This window comes from Lissotriton vulgaris, chromosome 1_1 (assembly GCF_964263255.1).
Source record: "Lissotriton vulgaris chromosome 1_1, aLisVul1.2, whole genome shotgun sequence".
In the NCBI taxonomy this organism is placed as follows: domain Eukaryota; kingdom Metazoa; phylum Chordata; class Amphibia; order Caudata; family Salamandridae; genus Lissotriton; species Lissotriton vulgaris.
Genome location: NC_141685.1, coordinates 29818950 through 29836056, shown reverse-complemented (window position 1 = coordinate 29836056; position 17107 = coordinate 29818950).

The following is a 17107-nucleotide window of genomic DNA, read 5'->3' as shown; positions in this document are numbered from 1 at the left end:
ATTCACAAAAGCAATCTCACTCTGCATAGCAGAATCCACACTGGGGATAAACCTTTTCAGTGCTCTGAATGCCAGAAATGTTTCAGTTGCAAAGGCAAACTCACCTTACATACAAGAATCCACACTGGGGAAAAACCTTATCAGTGCTCTGAATGCCAGGAAAGGTTTTGTAACAAAGAAAGTCTTTCTCGACATGCAATAACCCACACTGGGGAAAAACCTTATCAGTGCACTGAATGCCAGAAATGTTTCAGTCAAAAAAGCTGTCTCACTCGGCACATAAAAACCCACACTGGGGAAAAACCTTATCAGTGCTCTGAATGCCAGAAATGTTTCAGTGAAAAACGCTTTCTCACGGTGCATATAAAAACCCACACTGGGGAAAAACCTTATCAGTGCTCTGAATGCCAGAAATGTTTCAGTCAAAAATCCAATCTCAATCATCATATAAGAACCCACACTGGGGAAAAACCTTTTAAGTGCTCTGAATGCCAGATATGTTTCATTCAAAAAAGTAGTCTCACTCAGCATATAAGAACCCACACTGGGGAAAAACCTTATCAGTGCTCTGAATGCCAGAAATCTTTCAGTTGCAAAAACAGTCTCACTCATCATGTAAGAACCCACACTGGGGAAAAATCTTATCAGTGCTCTGAATGCCAGAAATATTTCAGTGAAAAAAGCAGTCTCACTAAGCATATAAGAATCCACACTGGGGAAAAACCTTATCAGTGCTCCGAATGCCAAAAATGTTTCAGCTATATATCTCAACTCACTGAACATGTGAGAATCCACACTGGAGAAAAAAAATTATCAGTGCTCTAAATGTCAGAAAAGATTCAGAGGTAGAGATGGTTTCAAGCGCCATAAGAAAACACACCATCAAAATAATTCAGTTCTCTGAATGGCAGAAAAGCATCAATTTTAAACTCAATCTCACTCTACATGAGCAGACGCACACAGGGAAAAAACATTACCAATGCTGTGAATGACCGAAATTCCTATTTGATAGGCACAGCCTCACTAACCATAAGCGACTCCATACTGATGAAAACCTTATGAGTGCTCTGAATGCCAGAAGAGCTACAGAGAAAAACGCTATCTCACCATGAGAAACTCCACACTGAAGAAAATCCTTATGCCTTAAAAGCTTGAATCTGAAAGACAGAGTTATGCTTCATGAGAGATTCCACTCTGGGGAAAAACCTTATGAGTACTCGAAATGCAAAGAAAGTATTGGTTACAAATTACTTCTCACTTGCATGAGTGAACTGACACGGGAGGAAAAAGCCTTATGTGTGTTCTAAATGTCAGATAAGGTTTAGTCTTGAATACAATGTCATTTCACATGAGAGAATTCACACTGGACTAAAGCCTTATACAGGAGGGAAAAGCCCAAAATTTTATACTCAGAAAGGAGATCTCACTAAACATGAGAAATGCATCCACTGAGGTGAAAAGTAAGGCGTATCTTGAGTTGCAGAAAAGCTTCTACCAACCTGACTTCACATGAGAGAGCACATATTGTAGTTGCAATAGGATTCATCAAGAAACTCTTGCAGGATAACTGAGGCTGCCCGCATGCAACCTCCAAAGAAATTTCAGGCCTGGAAATATTTTTAATTGCAACAAAATCCACAATTTGAGTATATGAAAGTTGCAAAACTCTCAAGGTCTTTACTTTAGACAGAGAAGTGTTAGTGCTTGCAAAAATCAAATAATTGCCAAAAAAATTACAATAATAATGTCTTAAATTTACTCCACCCAAAAGGTTTCTACTCACCCTTGTTTCTTAACATATGACTGATATCTATATTTTCATGGTAAGATTAAGCCTATGCGGAGTTCCTCAATGAGGAACTCCGCGAAGTGACAAAAACACTCCGGCACTGTGCGCAGAGTTCCGCGAGCAGCGTAGTGCGTAAGGGTCATGCCGTTCGTGGTGATTTTGATCTCCTGGTGTTTGTCCCGCCCTGTAAAAATAATCGTGAATGGCACCATGTGCAGCGTAAGAGGGTGCAGATGCTTCTACTTGAGCGGCAGCTTTGTCAATGCGAAGGAAGTTTTCTCAACGCGAGTGGATGTGACCTGCCGCGACCACTTGCATTGAGAAATCCGATGAGAAATCCACCACCTGCCGCCTGACCGGAGGACCTTCCTTGCTGCAGCCTGGACTCTTCTGCAGCCAGAGGAGAGAACAGACTATAAATCGGAGAACGGGGCACCAAAAAGAAGATCAGGTAGGTTATACTGGCATGCTGCAGCAGTGTGCATCTGTCTCCTCCACTCCTACAGCTTGCCTGTTCTTCCTTATCCTCGCCCATGGCTGTGGGTGCCCTAGGCAAGGAAACGGAACGGGGCATGGGCAACCCAGTGTGGTGGCCCCTGAGAGGGGGCAGTATATTACTGCACGGTTCCTCCTCCGATTGGGGATGTGGTGGGACCTGGGACAAGGCAAGATTTAAATGTAGTGGAACACCGGGCCCAGTGGGCCAATATATTTCTTAAGGGGCCCACCAAACGCGCCCCTGCCCCACCACTGCTTTAAAAAAAAACTGGTTGAGCCCTCTAGCCTTTCTTTGGTGGCTCCCACTCACCCCTTCTCATCCAGCTTTCCCTCAATAGTGTTTTGGTGCTGGGGATCCAGTGTTTTCAGGATACAATGGTGAGTGTAGAGGGGAGTGTTTGGCAATAGGGACATTGGTAGGGTAGGGGTCAGTTTGGGAGGGGGTGGCAGGATAGAGGGCAGTGCTATGGCAGAAGCAGACAGTGTAGCCATGTAGTGTTTTGAGGGTAGGTTGCAGTGTTGGGGGAGTAGCTTTAGGGCAAGCAGAAAGGAATGATGGCAGTGTTTTGAGGAAAGGAGCTATGGTTTTCAAGGCTATTGTGGTGGGGTTGGTGGCAGCGCTGTGGGGTAGGGTGACATGGAAAAGGGCTAGGCTATTCTAACTTCTTTTTGTTCTTGTGTAGAGTCTTGGAGGGTTGATTCTGCTGGTTCTAGAGCTCTTGGGCTGTCTGGTAACTTCAATATACTCTTGCTGCTTCAAGGCTCCGGTCGGTTTGGGGTTCAGTATACTTCTGGGTAACTCAGAACCTTGTGGGCTGGATCCATATTTTTGAACTCCCACTTGAAAAGGGTGGAGGTAACATGTGTGCCCATCTCCCTTTCACAATTTGCATCATGCCTGTCCTATCTATCCTAGACAATCGTTGCAAGTGTGAAACCGAGCCCCCTTTCAGAGGACTAGCCCAACGGAAACTCTTTGTTTTGTAGCACATTTCTGTTTTTTTTTGTTGCATTTTTCAAATTATTTGATTTTGGGGATATTAAGTGTTACAACACGGGTCGTCAACCTTTTCTGAAGTGAGAGCCACTTCTGATTAGTGAAAGTCTTGAGCTGCTTAAGGCTAATCATCTCGCGCATTGTTACCAGACAGTTTGTCAAGTAGGGCCTTTTAGATTGAAGACTAACCATCTGTCTGCGCCTTCCGCGCCATGGTACTCCTATGATCTCAAGAAATGTAAAAGATAATGTAGGCACCAATAACAATGTTGGAGGAAGAGTTACAGCCTATTGTTCAACACAGTTAAATCACTTTCATCCTTTGGTTATAAAAATGTAGCAACTCTCAGCCAAAAAGCTGTGATGAACTAACCATATTCTTTTTTGCAAAGTAAATAAAATATTCCTGAATTTTGAGATAACACCTGATAATCTTTAGGGACAGATACAGTGGAGGAACGTACGGTGAATAAACTAACTTACCATTTCCTGGTAATGAGTACATTCACCCCACTCTCTGAAGAGAAAGTCTCTAATCTTATCAACACTATGAAATTTGGAGCCCAGCAGATTTTTGCCCTTCATCCGGTTTCAGCTACCATTTCTGCTCATCTCACTTTGTTATTACAATGGTGCTCAAGTCCGTCTTTTTTCCAGATGCTTGGAAAAAGGCATCGATTTTGTCACTTCTAAAGACTCTTTCCCTCGATCCCTCAGATGTAAAGAACGGCAGATCCAAATTGGTCCTTCCACTTCCTGCAAAAATTTCTGAAAAGGCCATGAATCAGGAGATCACCACCTTCTTTGAAAATACCGACTGTCTGGATCCTGCTCAGCATGGTTTAGACCCTACTGCTGTACAGAGTCGACCGTATCGGCAGTAACTGAAGAGATCAGATCCATTGTGGATAGAGGAGATTAATGTGGCCTTGAGCCTATTAGTTCTAACAGAACTCCACCAAGCATTCCAAGTAGGAGATGTCATCTGGCGCCATGCTTTACAAATCTCCCTCCTAGCCAGCAAAATTAAGTAAAACACCAGTTTTTGTTGGGGCCCTATCGGGTCTGAAGCTCCCCCCAGTAAAGGAGTAAACCCAAATAGTATAAGAGTTGGGCTTACCTCCACGATGCGACCCAGGGCTCTAGAGATAGTCTTACCCACATTTGTCCAAAATTCTTGTATCTTGAAACAGGACGCAAATACAAGGACATCATCTGCATTCTGAAGGCTGCATCTCATATGTGTTTTTTTCTCATTGCAGCAGATTTAATCAAGGGGTAAAGGGTATCTAGAGATACTTGCCATAAAGTTTCCAACTCCTCGCTCGGCAAGTAGTTATTCCAGATTCAGTATGGTTGATCCATCTTTCTGTCTGTAGCTGCCAAAAGATGGTTATGCCATTCGCCACTTCTTTTTTCCTAGGACCTAGATCCTGTAGTTCGCTTTCCATACTGCTATCCTCTGTAAGTGGCCAGCTTTGCTTCTTACAGCAGGAAGAGAGGTGATAAAACTTGAACCTGGACAAAGTACAGTTAGTAATATGGTTCCAGGATTCCCAGGAATGGCATTTGTCACCCAGTACAATGTCTCTCCAATATACAACTCCTGCCTCTTTTAGTGGGTAAGCAAGAGAGTCCAAAAGACACTCTGGTGTACCGGCAAAATCCCAAACGGACGCCCAATCACTATAATAGTCGTAAACAATTTCAGCAGTCTGATCACTACCTAGCCGCCAAACGCAGAGTCGATAAACACATTTTTTTAAAGAATTTAAGAGAGTCGAACTTGTACATGAAACCTAGCCCCTCTTCCCCTACTAACATGGCTTTAAACATGCAGCCTATCAGCTAACTGTCCGGAGAGAGCAATAGCATTCTACAGTTCTTTAGTTGATGAGCCCAACAGTACAGCTGGAAGTCTGGTAGGGCCACCCCCCTCGCTGGAGTTTGTGCCTTAATTTCTTCCAGGATAACCGGATCACTTTACTTGCCCAGATAAAGGAAGATACTTTGCCCTGGATTTTAAGAATATCAGATTTTCCAAATTCCAAAGGAATGCTGTTAAAAAGGTAAGCGTATTTTGGGAGGACACACATTTTGATGAGATTAACTCGCCTATACAATGATAGTGGGATGCTCTGCAATCTTTTTAGTAGGACATTGACCTTTTTTGAAACTCTATCTAGATTAATCTTGGGGATTAGGCGGGGTCCTGAGATATTATAACTCCTAAGTATCTATGTTCTTTAGCAAAATTCCCCTCCTGATCGGTTATGTTCCAGGCCATAACCTTGATTTTCTCATTGTTTATCTCATAACCTGATAGGCTTCCAAAAATTTGGGTTTCAGCTTAAAGCTCTGAAAGTGTAGTGCTGACATTGAATGATAGAATAATCAGGTCGTCAGCATACAGTGCTAACTTTCGTACAAACCCGTTTATTTAAAAAGGGACAATCTTGTGATTCAACCGTATACTCTGAGCTAGCGGCTCTATATATAAATCAAATAAGATGGGGGAAAGCGGGCAGCCCTGCCTAGTTACACGCCCTATCTTAACTACCGCAGAGAGATTGCCATTAACCAGAATCTGGGCCTGAGGGGATTTATATATTTCTTTCAACACTTCCCTAAAACTATAGGCAAAACCAAAGACCTTAAGTACCCTATACAGAAGGGGCAAGTTCACCCGGTCAAAGGCCTTGGCTGCATCAACAGTAATGATTGATAGAGGGAGACCCTGCGACGAAGCAAAGTCAATCGACCCAATTAAGGTATTATTAAATCAGGCATCTGCCGGCCTGGCATGAAACCCTTTTGATCCGTGTGAATTATTGGCCCAACAACTTTGCTAAGCCCGTCATTCAGAATTCCAGCAAAGACTTTATAGTCAACGTTTAGCAAATAAATTGGGCGGTATGACAGACATTGAGTTGGGTTCTTCCCTTTAAAATCAGTGCAATAACTGCATCACTCCAATAGTCAGGCAGGCAAGATGTACCTTCTAAGATCCCATTAAAAAGTTTTAGCCAGACCAGGATAATCTCCTCTCTCAAAATCATCCGAAACATTATCACTAATTCGGAAGATAACCACAAGTGGTCCTGTGATGCTTGCTGGAATGAGAAGTGTTTAATCAGAAAGTGGATTGAATTAAAGTTTAGGTGACAATTTTGCAAAAGCGTGTGGATTTTGTATATATTTAAAATTGCTGATCTCCAAAAAGGCCTAAATCAATAAATTGAATTGAAATTCAAGTTTATCATTTGAATCCTGTTGTTGGAAAATATGTGATTTTGAACCCGATGAGGTGGTTCCTTTCCAGAAAGCATTCAGGTTGTAATCATGAGTCAAATAATGCTGAGGAGGTTAAAATATTCAAATTGAATTCTAATTACACATGAAATGTTCATTGTTCAATATTTTTCTCTTAGTATTTTAATGTGCGGACTTTATTGCTTAAGGAAAATAATAGAATGTGTTTTTCTATATTTAGGAAGCAAAATTTTAATGAAATCACTGTATCCCACCTTCTTTCCTTTCCTGTTTTTTATGATCGTTTCTTTTGTTGAACTTTAAAGATTGCCCAAAATTAGGAATTGTGCTCTACATAACTTTGGTGTGTTACAGTATGTTGAATTTTATGTACTACTTTTGTCTCATGTGTATAGCAACTGATTGTTTTGCTTTATTAATCAGCTTATGTTTATTAGGTTTTATTATTCAATAAAATATTTCAAACACAACAAATGGTAGTTGATATGTATTTATAACTGCAGCATTTTTAATGTATGGGCACTTTCAAAGGAGCCAAAAATATGGTCTGTGGGATGAGGGAGGACTACATTGGCATCAGCAGGGAGAGGTTTGGGCAGGTGATTGGGGGTACATGTAAGGTTGGAAGTAGGGGGAACAAAGCATGTCCATTGTGTGGACTGTGACTCCTGGAGTTATTGTGAGGGATACTATGCTACCCTGTAAATTAATCCCCTAATGATTATTATCAACAAACTGTATTCAGTTTTATAAAAGAAAACCATAAAAGTCATACATAAAATGATAAAACATCAGGTGATGCTGTTCTAAATCTGCCCAACTGTGACTTGTCAAGTGAAAGGCATTCCCGTAGGACATCTTTGCTAAGTGTATTTTCTTAATTAGCCCAAATATTAAGCCACAAAGCCAGGGGACGGAAATCCAGTACATCTGAGAGGAAAGGCATCCCCAACTCTTCGTGCACGACATAAACTGGGGTGCTTTGTGGGACAGAAAGGGCCCATCACAGGAAAGAGTTTTCAGGACTTTAAACTGCTCCTACCCCAATGTGGCCCAAAATCTCACTCCCATAATTAACCTTTGAGATATATTTGTCTTCATATGTCTTCAAAAGAGCCCCTATTGGCTTCCCTCCCACTCTGCTGGCAAAGTTAAAAACAGCTGCAAAAGCTTTCACTAGATCCCCTTTCTTCCAAGTAAGCAAAGGGCACCAACTCAAGGAATCGTCAAACACACATCCCAAATAGGAGAAAACATTGGTCTTCGGTATTGACGAAAGTCTGAATTTAAAAGTGAACTGCTTAGCTTTACGAGGTCCCACCTGCATAATGAACGACTTGGAATGATGAAACTAAAGGTCTAAGTCGTTCATAAAAAGGGCAAAAGAATTCAGAAGAAGTTGTAGGCCCCTAGCTGTCCTTGCCCAAGGAATGCATCGTCTGCGTATAGGAGGACTGGCAGGCTACGCTTGCCTACCTGGGGACAATCAGCATTTAAGGCCAAAAAGGTCTTCTCCAAGGAATTAATATGTAGGTTAAAAAGAAAGGGTGCTAAAATGCACCCCTGACACACCCCTCTCTTGATGTCAATCTGACTAGACACTTTCAGGTCCTTTGAAGAGCGGACAACCGCGGTTGAATCACGGTGAAGATCCAGCAGAAATAAAATGATGTTACTGTCAATGCCAATGGAGGACATCAGCTGCCACAGCTTGAACCTATTGACCCAGTTGAATGCTGAGGACAGGTCCATGAAGGCTAGGTATATGGGGCTGGAACGAGCCACAGTGTATTTGTTCAGAACCATTTACAGGTTTAAAACACTGTTCCACAGTGGAACGACCTGGGCGAAAGCCTTATTGGATATCGGATAAAAAGTTGTTTTCATCAACCCAGGATGTCAAGCACCATGCGACCCACCACCTTCACCACAGAGTCCAGAAGAGAAATGAGCCTATAACAATAAGTACTGTACCGATCTCCCTTTTTAAATAACAGGACTATAATCGATAAAGCCCAAGAATCTGGGTGACCAACCTGGACTGCAGCATTAATAACAGCTGTGAGGACAGGCACCCAGGTTTACCCAAAGCTTCCACTCCTCTGTGCCTGATGTCCCCACACATATGAGTGTTAAAACCCCCTGTTAATCAAATGTAGTGATAACTATGACCTTTCAAGATGCTATCCTGAAGTACAGACCCCAGCAGAGTTATGTAGCCCTCATCAAGGTGTGTAACTGCCGCGTTGTAAATGTTTACCAGAGGTAGCTTGCTCCTTCCACTGGGCAACAACATCACATGTAAAGTGGGAGAGGCGTATAGTGAGGTAGCGAAGATGCCAATGACAGCTAGAGAAACAAAGGTGATAAGCCCCCCCTTGGCTCTCCCTAACCTGGACGGGGTAGCTGTAATGAAGAGGGTTTTTTATCCATCCGGGTGATAATTATTGTCTACAGCCCATCTTTCCTGGAGGCATATCACATCAATACTCTTAACAACAGCCAACCATTCGGGGTTCTCAATCTTGCTCCCCAGCCCAGCGATATTCCAAGATAGACATTTACACCCTCCATTCACACTCGATACCTGTTCCGGGGGTGATACATTTCCCTGGGATGCGGGGCCACAGGGTCCGTGAGACCCACACATCGTCAGTTGCAATCTTCCAATGAGCTCAGAGGACTAAACCTATTTGCTGTGCTTACCCCTATAATCCCCTATGCAGGACCCCTATGGCCCACCTCTTGGAGCCGCTCGTGCTGGGACCGTAGTTGGTAATAATTGAGTCTGTAGAAGTATCCCAGCGGGAGTGTCAAGATTGCTGAGTTTCAACACTTGTACTTAGACTGGGCAACTGTGCTTAAGATTCGGTTTACCATGACTGGATTGTTAAAATTGATGATAATGCAGTCCCCCAGCCAGGATTTCTTGGTACTACCAACCCACTGTGTCCGGTGCACCATGAGAATTTGGTTTTCCACCCTAAGCCCAGGGGCAGTGTTTGGATTGAACCAGTGCACCACCTTATTGTTCAGCTGGTAAAAGTCTTCCTTGGTACCGGGGTTGAGGCATGGTACTCTAGTTAACACCACAACAAGTGGACTCAGTGGACTAAGGTAGGAGATGAACAGAGCCCAAACTAGGAGAATAGTTATTCAAGTCCCCGGGGGGCATGGCTTCCAGCCCTTCCCACCTATCATCGGAACTGTAAAATCCGCCCACTTTGAAACCCTGAGATTGCAGAGACTGAGAAGAAACTGGGTTCAGGGTGACCCGCGCCCCCCTCCGGTTGGCTGGACGGTGCTGGGGTCAGTCCTGGGCATAATAGGTGGTGTTGTATCTCCCACCATGTGACTAGGCTGCTTCGTGATAGACACTGCTCTGTCTCCTGCCCGTGCCACTACCACTGGGACTAGAAATGGTGGTTGAGATCGTAGGCCTTGTAGGAGGGATACTTGTGGAGAGAAGGGCATTGTCCCATTGCAAGGAGGCGATAAGTGCAGACAGGTTGCTTTCCAGTGCAGAAAGTTGTAGTAGGATGGGGTCCAATTTAGTTCAAGTTCTGACAGCAAGGCCGCTTTGAGCATGTCTGATGAAATATCATTCAGGTTAGGCACTTCTGGGTGGACTGCTGAAGATGACTGTGATCCAATGTTCTTTTTGCGTTTACAAGGGCCCCCAACAGAGGGGTGCTTCCTTTTAGCGTCTCCTGGGCCCGACCCTTTGCCAGGGGTATTGTCAGGGGCTGACCTAAAAATAGGAGACTGGGCACCGACCCGTGTGACAACAACTGGTGTAAGGGGGACGATACCCCCAGCCTGGTCTTGAGGCATATCTTGAGGCATGTCCACCAAGCCTACTTGAGGAGACTGAGGCTCAGTATGGAAACCAGCATATGGAGCAACAGAAAAAATCACTAGGGAAGGGAGGAAAGGTGAGCGAGATAATCGTCTAATAGCCAATTAAATCTCCTTGTCCAGAACCCCAGCAGCCTTCTGCAAAAAAGCATCCTATGTATGACTTTTCTGGTTTTTTTTCTTTTATAAAACCAGATAAAGTTTGTTGAATCCCCAATTATAGGCCTCTTGGCACTGACACACACGGTTCAGACCGTACACAAGAAATTCATTGCAATGGGGCTACTGATAGCCAAACGGAAGGTGGCATGTAAATGGGGGCGAGGGCGAACCCCTAAATTTAAAGAATGGATGAGAGTCTTGTCCACTTGGCAGGAAAACATACAAAGCTATGCGGAACAGCTCCCCCTCAAATCCCGTCCCAAAGACATCTGGGGGCCCTTGGTGTCGTATCTCCTTACACAACACGCAGACGACTAAAATACACGGGAGGCAGGGGAGGAGGGATGAGCTGGAGTGGCCCCTTGAGCTGGGGGGGACGTCTGGGACGACCACACGGAGAGACCACAGAGCAGTGAGGTGTGAGTACACATTCAGTTGGCTCATGATTGGGCCTTGTTCAGAGGCAGATGTGGGTCACGCAAGCTCTCGCCTGACATTAAAATGAGCCTCACCTTGAGGATGGTAGGGAAAGTGCACAGACCTTGATAACACAGTACTCCGATATGTTCAAAGTTTAATCCAGTCCTGCACTATGCATTTTTAGGAGGGGATGGGGGGTGGGGCGGAGTGTTGGATGTTCTCTGGAGCAGTTTTGATTTGCCCAATGCTGTATGACTTCATTATACTTTGTACCGTACTGTGAAAGGCATGTATTCTGTGTGCAGATGCTTCAATACAGGTAAAAAAAAAAAAAGTTTGTTGAATCCCCTAATGTATAGAAGAATCATAGATTAAACAGTACTGGACCTTAAAGTAAGCCTTTTCTGCCTGCTATTGCTGCATTTGGTGAGCCAAGTTTACACTGTAACTTGATTGGTATGAAATACAATCTTAGGCATCCCTCTCTCCTTATTCCTTTAGTCTCTTATCTGTAAACACTTTGAGTGCTTGGAAACGGGCTCTGTTAAAGTACAGAGTGCTTTAAAAAATTCTTGTGAACCCCCCAACAAGGTGTTTAGTTCACAGAGTTGGGCAACCACAAACCTCACCCATTTATTCCTGGCTTGACCTCTTTGCCAAAATATTGTGGTTGAGAACTATCTATTAAAGGTCTGGGCAGCTTGCACTCAGTGGCATTTCCTTGATAAGAACAGTCCCGGTCTCACCATCACAGACAGTGACATCCACTAAAAATCAAGATGGCATCTATAAAACCAGGAGATTTGTTTTTCTTAATTCTCAGCCTCCCCTTGTGCAAATTCTGTTCTCAAGATCCATCTCTTCGTTTTTAACAGTTACAGGAATAACTTAAATCAAACTAAATATTTGAGGTAAGTTCGTGATAGAAAAACAGGACTGTGACCTTGAGTAGTCTCAGATGCATACTTCGTATCATCCCACTTGTACCATACAGCAAGCGGCAGCTAAACCGCCACCCTACTGATTCGCCATATTACACGAGGCCTTTAAACACTGTAAAAACGTGCAAGTACACTCTGCGATTGCCAGCTGCATCCCACTTATGTTGTAGGTCTTTTCTGCCGTGTTTCATTAACCAGAAGCGTGGAGAGAAGCCACAATGATTTAATTGTTCTTCAGAAATCGAACGTGGAGCATTTACATTTCAAATGAATATATGAATCTTTTACTTATACTTTAAGTTCTTTGACTCTAAGTTCCCTGACTGATTGTAACAAAATGTAAATTTGAGCTAGGACAAGTGGATACTGTCCTTATAGAATCCCTTTGGGATCGTAAAGAAGTGCCACACTCAGCTCGACTTCCTGCAAATTCGTTTTTCTACTGTCCTGCACTGTAAAACTAGGAAAGATTGCATCAAAGATGGCATTATGAACTTTGACACTGTATCTTATATAGCGATCCTAATTTAATTCATTTTCCGAATTAGGTTACCTTGCCCCGTGGACAAAACATTGATCCACACTTTTCATCTCATCCCGGCTGGGAAGTGCGTCTTACATGCTTTCTACATTTGACTCCACTCCAGATTTAAATAAAATCAGGCTAAGAAGGGCTTTTATTCCCATTCAGGGGCCTTTTTAGGTCTCGCTTAGGTAGCGCTTGTGCTTTCCCTTTGAGATATGCTGTATTCAGGATATGGGAGTGATGCTTTTCCCACTTTCTGCCCATCTTTTTAATTGTCTCCTGTTACTGTCATTTGTAAATGGTGGCTTTTCATTGGTCAATAGAATGCGCCCAGTATATGGAGCGCGCTCCCCAGAGACCTTCAATGCCACCGCTCCTTCTCCTGCTTCAAAGGGAACCTGAAACTCCTTCTCCTCAACAAATACCTTACCACACACGCCAACTGAACAAGGGTCCAATAGCTCACTTCCTGCATGACTCGACCGTTTGGGATAGTTAGTTATTTGATTGTATCAGCTGTCTAGTATGTCATTCACTTCTATAATGTATGCTGTTCAAATTAGTCCGCACACTGTAAACACACCTTTTTTTGCCTGATTCTCTCTATATCTATGTTTGCTCGTTAATCTGTGTATAGCATCCTACGCAGAACTATGTTATTCTATGTCTCATTTTATGCATCCTATGTTAAGCTACATTATGCTATTTCTTTTCATGTAAAGCGCTCTGATACCTTTTCGTCTAGCTTATGCTATATAAAATGTATAAATAAATAGACTTAGTACTCCCTTAGAGCCACCTTTTCTCATGTTGTAACCTCCTATTCGGACTGCCCCCTTACATGTGTTGCTGCGCTGTATGTTTTATTTACAATCTGGAGCACTATTTTCTTAAAAGACTGCTGTTGCAGGCACGACACACTCACCCGCAACGTAATGACTTTTTTTTACAATGCATCATGCCCTGCTTGGACTTTAATATTGGCGGCCGCTAAACTTTTCTTTTGTCGTGCGTGTCTCGTCCAACTTTATTTTTGAAACAGTGTATGTTTTTTTCTCCCAGAGTGGCACAATGCTAATGGAGCCCACGTGTCTTCTTTTTAAAATATGCGGCTCTACTGACTTGCCCCTCTCATGAAAGTTGATACTTTATCAAAAAACAAATATATATATATATAAGACCAGGATAAATTGAAGCGGTAGAGAGGACATTGTCCCCGTTTTGGGCGGCGTGCATTGACACCGTTGCCCCCGTGAAAGATTGGACTGTGACTTCTGGCTGGAGCGGTAAGGGGACTCAAGGAGGCATCTTGTTCTCACTGCTAGGTCCATGCCTTCCTGCTTTCCGCCCTACCACTAGGTTGTTATTCCAGCGCACTACCTACCTGGAAGCAAACTGTTGCATTCTGGGAGTTGCAGTTCCTGATGACGCCTGGAACTGCAACAGGTGGGTCTTTGACATCAGAGGTGGGGCCACGGTCACATGGCTACTTAAGGCAGCAGGACAATATTGTTGCATGGATGGAAGTTCCCTGGACACTTGTGGCGCTGATGAAGGCTAATAAATGCCGAAATGCATTCGCTGAGTTGGTGTGAATAAAGGCTTCCATGTTGTCCCCTGGTGTGGCCTCTACTCTCTTCAGGCGAAGGTGGTTTCTTTGATATATATATTACTTATGGCAAATGTGTGTCACATCTGAATGCCTTCTTCATGGAATCAAAGTAGAAAACTGAAAGTATTCCCTACTGAGGAGACTGTAGTAAACGAGGAAATTAGGAAACTTCTTAACAAATAAGTCTCCCAAGATGGCCACCAGAGACAATAGAGCCCAAATGTAGCACAAATATCCCCCAGATGAAGCCCAAGTATAGCCCAATGACAGAATGTCCCAGAGTGTACTAAAGAACAACTAGAGCGCTAACAGTCCTACTGATGACAAACGTATGGAACACCAGAAGCCATCTTGATTGGAATGAAGTGGTAAGTCTGAAAACATTTAATTTAAAAAGGAACAAAATGAGGGGGTTCATTTTGCCATAGAAAGTATGATTAGTGCTTCAGAAAGAAAAATTAGGGCACATTTTGAGTGACTTCTCAAATCCTCTTTTATTTCATTAAAAAATTCTGACATGCAGACTAAAACATGCACTTTTAATACCAGCAGCAGACTTCCCTGGTGAGAAGTAGCTTTACTACAGTGATCTAATAAGCAACCTGCGTGCTAACATTCTGTATTTATGGCAAATGTGTGTCACATCTGAAAGCCTTCTTGATGGAATCAAAGTAGAAAACTGAAAGTATTTCCTACTGAGGAGACTGTAGTAAATGAGGAAATTAGGAAACTTCATAACACATAAGTCTCCCAAGATGGCCACCAGAGACAAAAGAGCCCAAATGTAGCACAAATATCCCCCAGATGTTGCCCAAGTATAGCCCAATGACAGAATGTTCCAGAGTGTTCTAAAGAACAACTAGAGCGCTAACAGTCTTACTTATGACAAAAGTATGGCACACCTGAAGTCATCTTGTTTGGAATAAAGTGGTAACACTTAAAACATTTAATTTGAAAAAGAAAAAAATGAGGGGGTTCATTTTGCCATAGAAATTATGATTAGTGCTGAAGAAAGAAAAATTAGGGCACATTTTGACTTCTCAAATCCTCTTCTATTTCATTAAAAATATTCTGACATGAAGACTGAAACATGCACTTTGAATACCAGCAGCAGGCTTCCCTGGTTAGCAGTAGCTTTACTACAGTGATCTAATGAGCAACTAGAGTGCTAACTTTCAGAATTTATGGCAAATGTGTGACACATCTGAATGCCTTCTTGATGGAACCAAAGTAAACAAGCATTGAAAATGCAATAGATCTCGCCCTCGTTTAAGTTAAAGCAATTCTGTTTGTAATGAGGTGGCTTTTTTAGCTTTGCTTTTATTAGTGTATCTCAAAATTTCATGTAAATAACATGCATATGTATGTTTCTGAAGATCCAAAAAGAAAGATTGAGCATAATATATGTATATGTATGCATGCATTTATATTTGTATTTATATAGATATGCAGATTATATATGTTTATATATGTATGTATATATATATTCACTGAAAAAACCATAGGTTATAGATCATATATAGTTAGGAATTAGCATTTACAAAACCTTGAAAATTCACTGAAAAAACCATAGGTTATAGACCATATATAGTTAGGAATTAGCATTTACAAAACCTTATTTTACTCACACAAAACCATTGAAATTCACATATATAGTTAGTTGCACTAACTATATATCGCGCACCCGCAATCCACTGCTGATCGTGTCACATATTACATCATTCATGACATGGTCAAGGACATCACTGATGACATCTCAAATGACATCACTGATGACATCACTGATGACATCTCAAATGACATCACTGATGACATCACTGATGACATCTCATTTGACATTACTGATCACATCACTGATGACATCATTCATGTGATAATACGATGAACGTCTTCAGACTCTAATATAACCTTAGATACGCTCAGTGTAAACAGACACTCACAGACTGTCACTCATCCATGGAGTTACTCACACACCTAGTCAGTCATGCAAAGAATCAATCACACCTCCATTTCCTCAACTATACAGTTATACACGCCTTACTTATTCAAACATATACTAACACATATTTACTCTCTTATACAATCCTTGATACAAGTTCACAATGATCCATACAGCCACTCACACATTCACTGGCTCTTATGCACAGTTATTTATATATGTCAACTCTCACATGTACTGTGTTTTACATATGTACTTACTTTGACATGTAGCACTGAGATATCCATTCACTCACCAATACACTCATGCACACAGTCAGCCGCCCATACAGCTGTTTCCACATGCACTTTTGAACCCATACATCTAGTGAATCAACTGCTCACACATCTATGCACAGAGTCATACACCTCCCAGCCACCCACACACACACTCAGTCTCCCATACAAATACTTGGGCAACCAATCAATAACCCATATAGTTACTCATATAGCTACTGATCAACACATGCAGCAGTTTACAGAACAAGAGACATAATGATGCACAAATTAAGAAAGTTTAGTCACTAACACATGCACTCAGTGAGACACATTTTATCACTCACTCATACAGTCAGTCATGCACCTACTAAATCCTTCATCGAGACACGTATACATCCACTCATTCTTCAATATGTAAGACATATTTTAACTTTACAGAAACATACAGTCACTGGATGTTGTCATCAGTGATGTCATCAGTGATGTCATTTGAGATGTCATCAGTGATGTCATCAGTGATGTCACTGACCATGTCATGAATGATGTAATATGTGACATGATCAGCAGTGGATTGCGGGTGCGCGATATATAGTTAATGCAACTAACTATATATGCGAATTTCAATGGTTTTGTGTGAGTAAAATAAGGTTTTGTAAATGCTAATTCCTAACTATATATGGTCTATAACCGATGGTTTTTTCAGTGAATTTTCAAGGTTTTGTAAATGCTAATTCCTAACTATATATGGTCTATAATCTATAGTTTTTTCAGTGAATTTCAATGGTTTTTTATTAGCAAATATCAAAAGCTGTAAAATGTATTCTTCTTTTAAAGG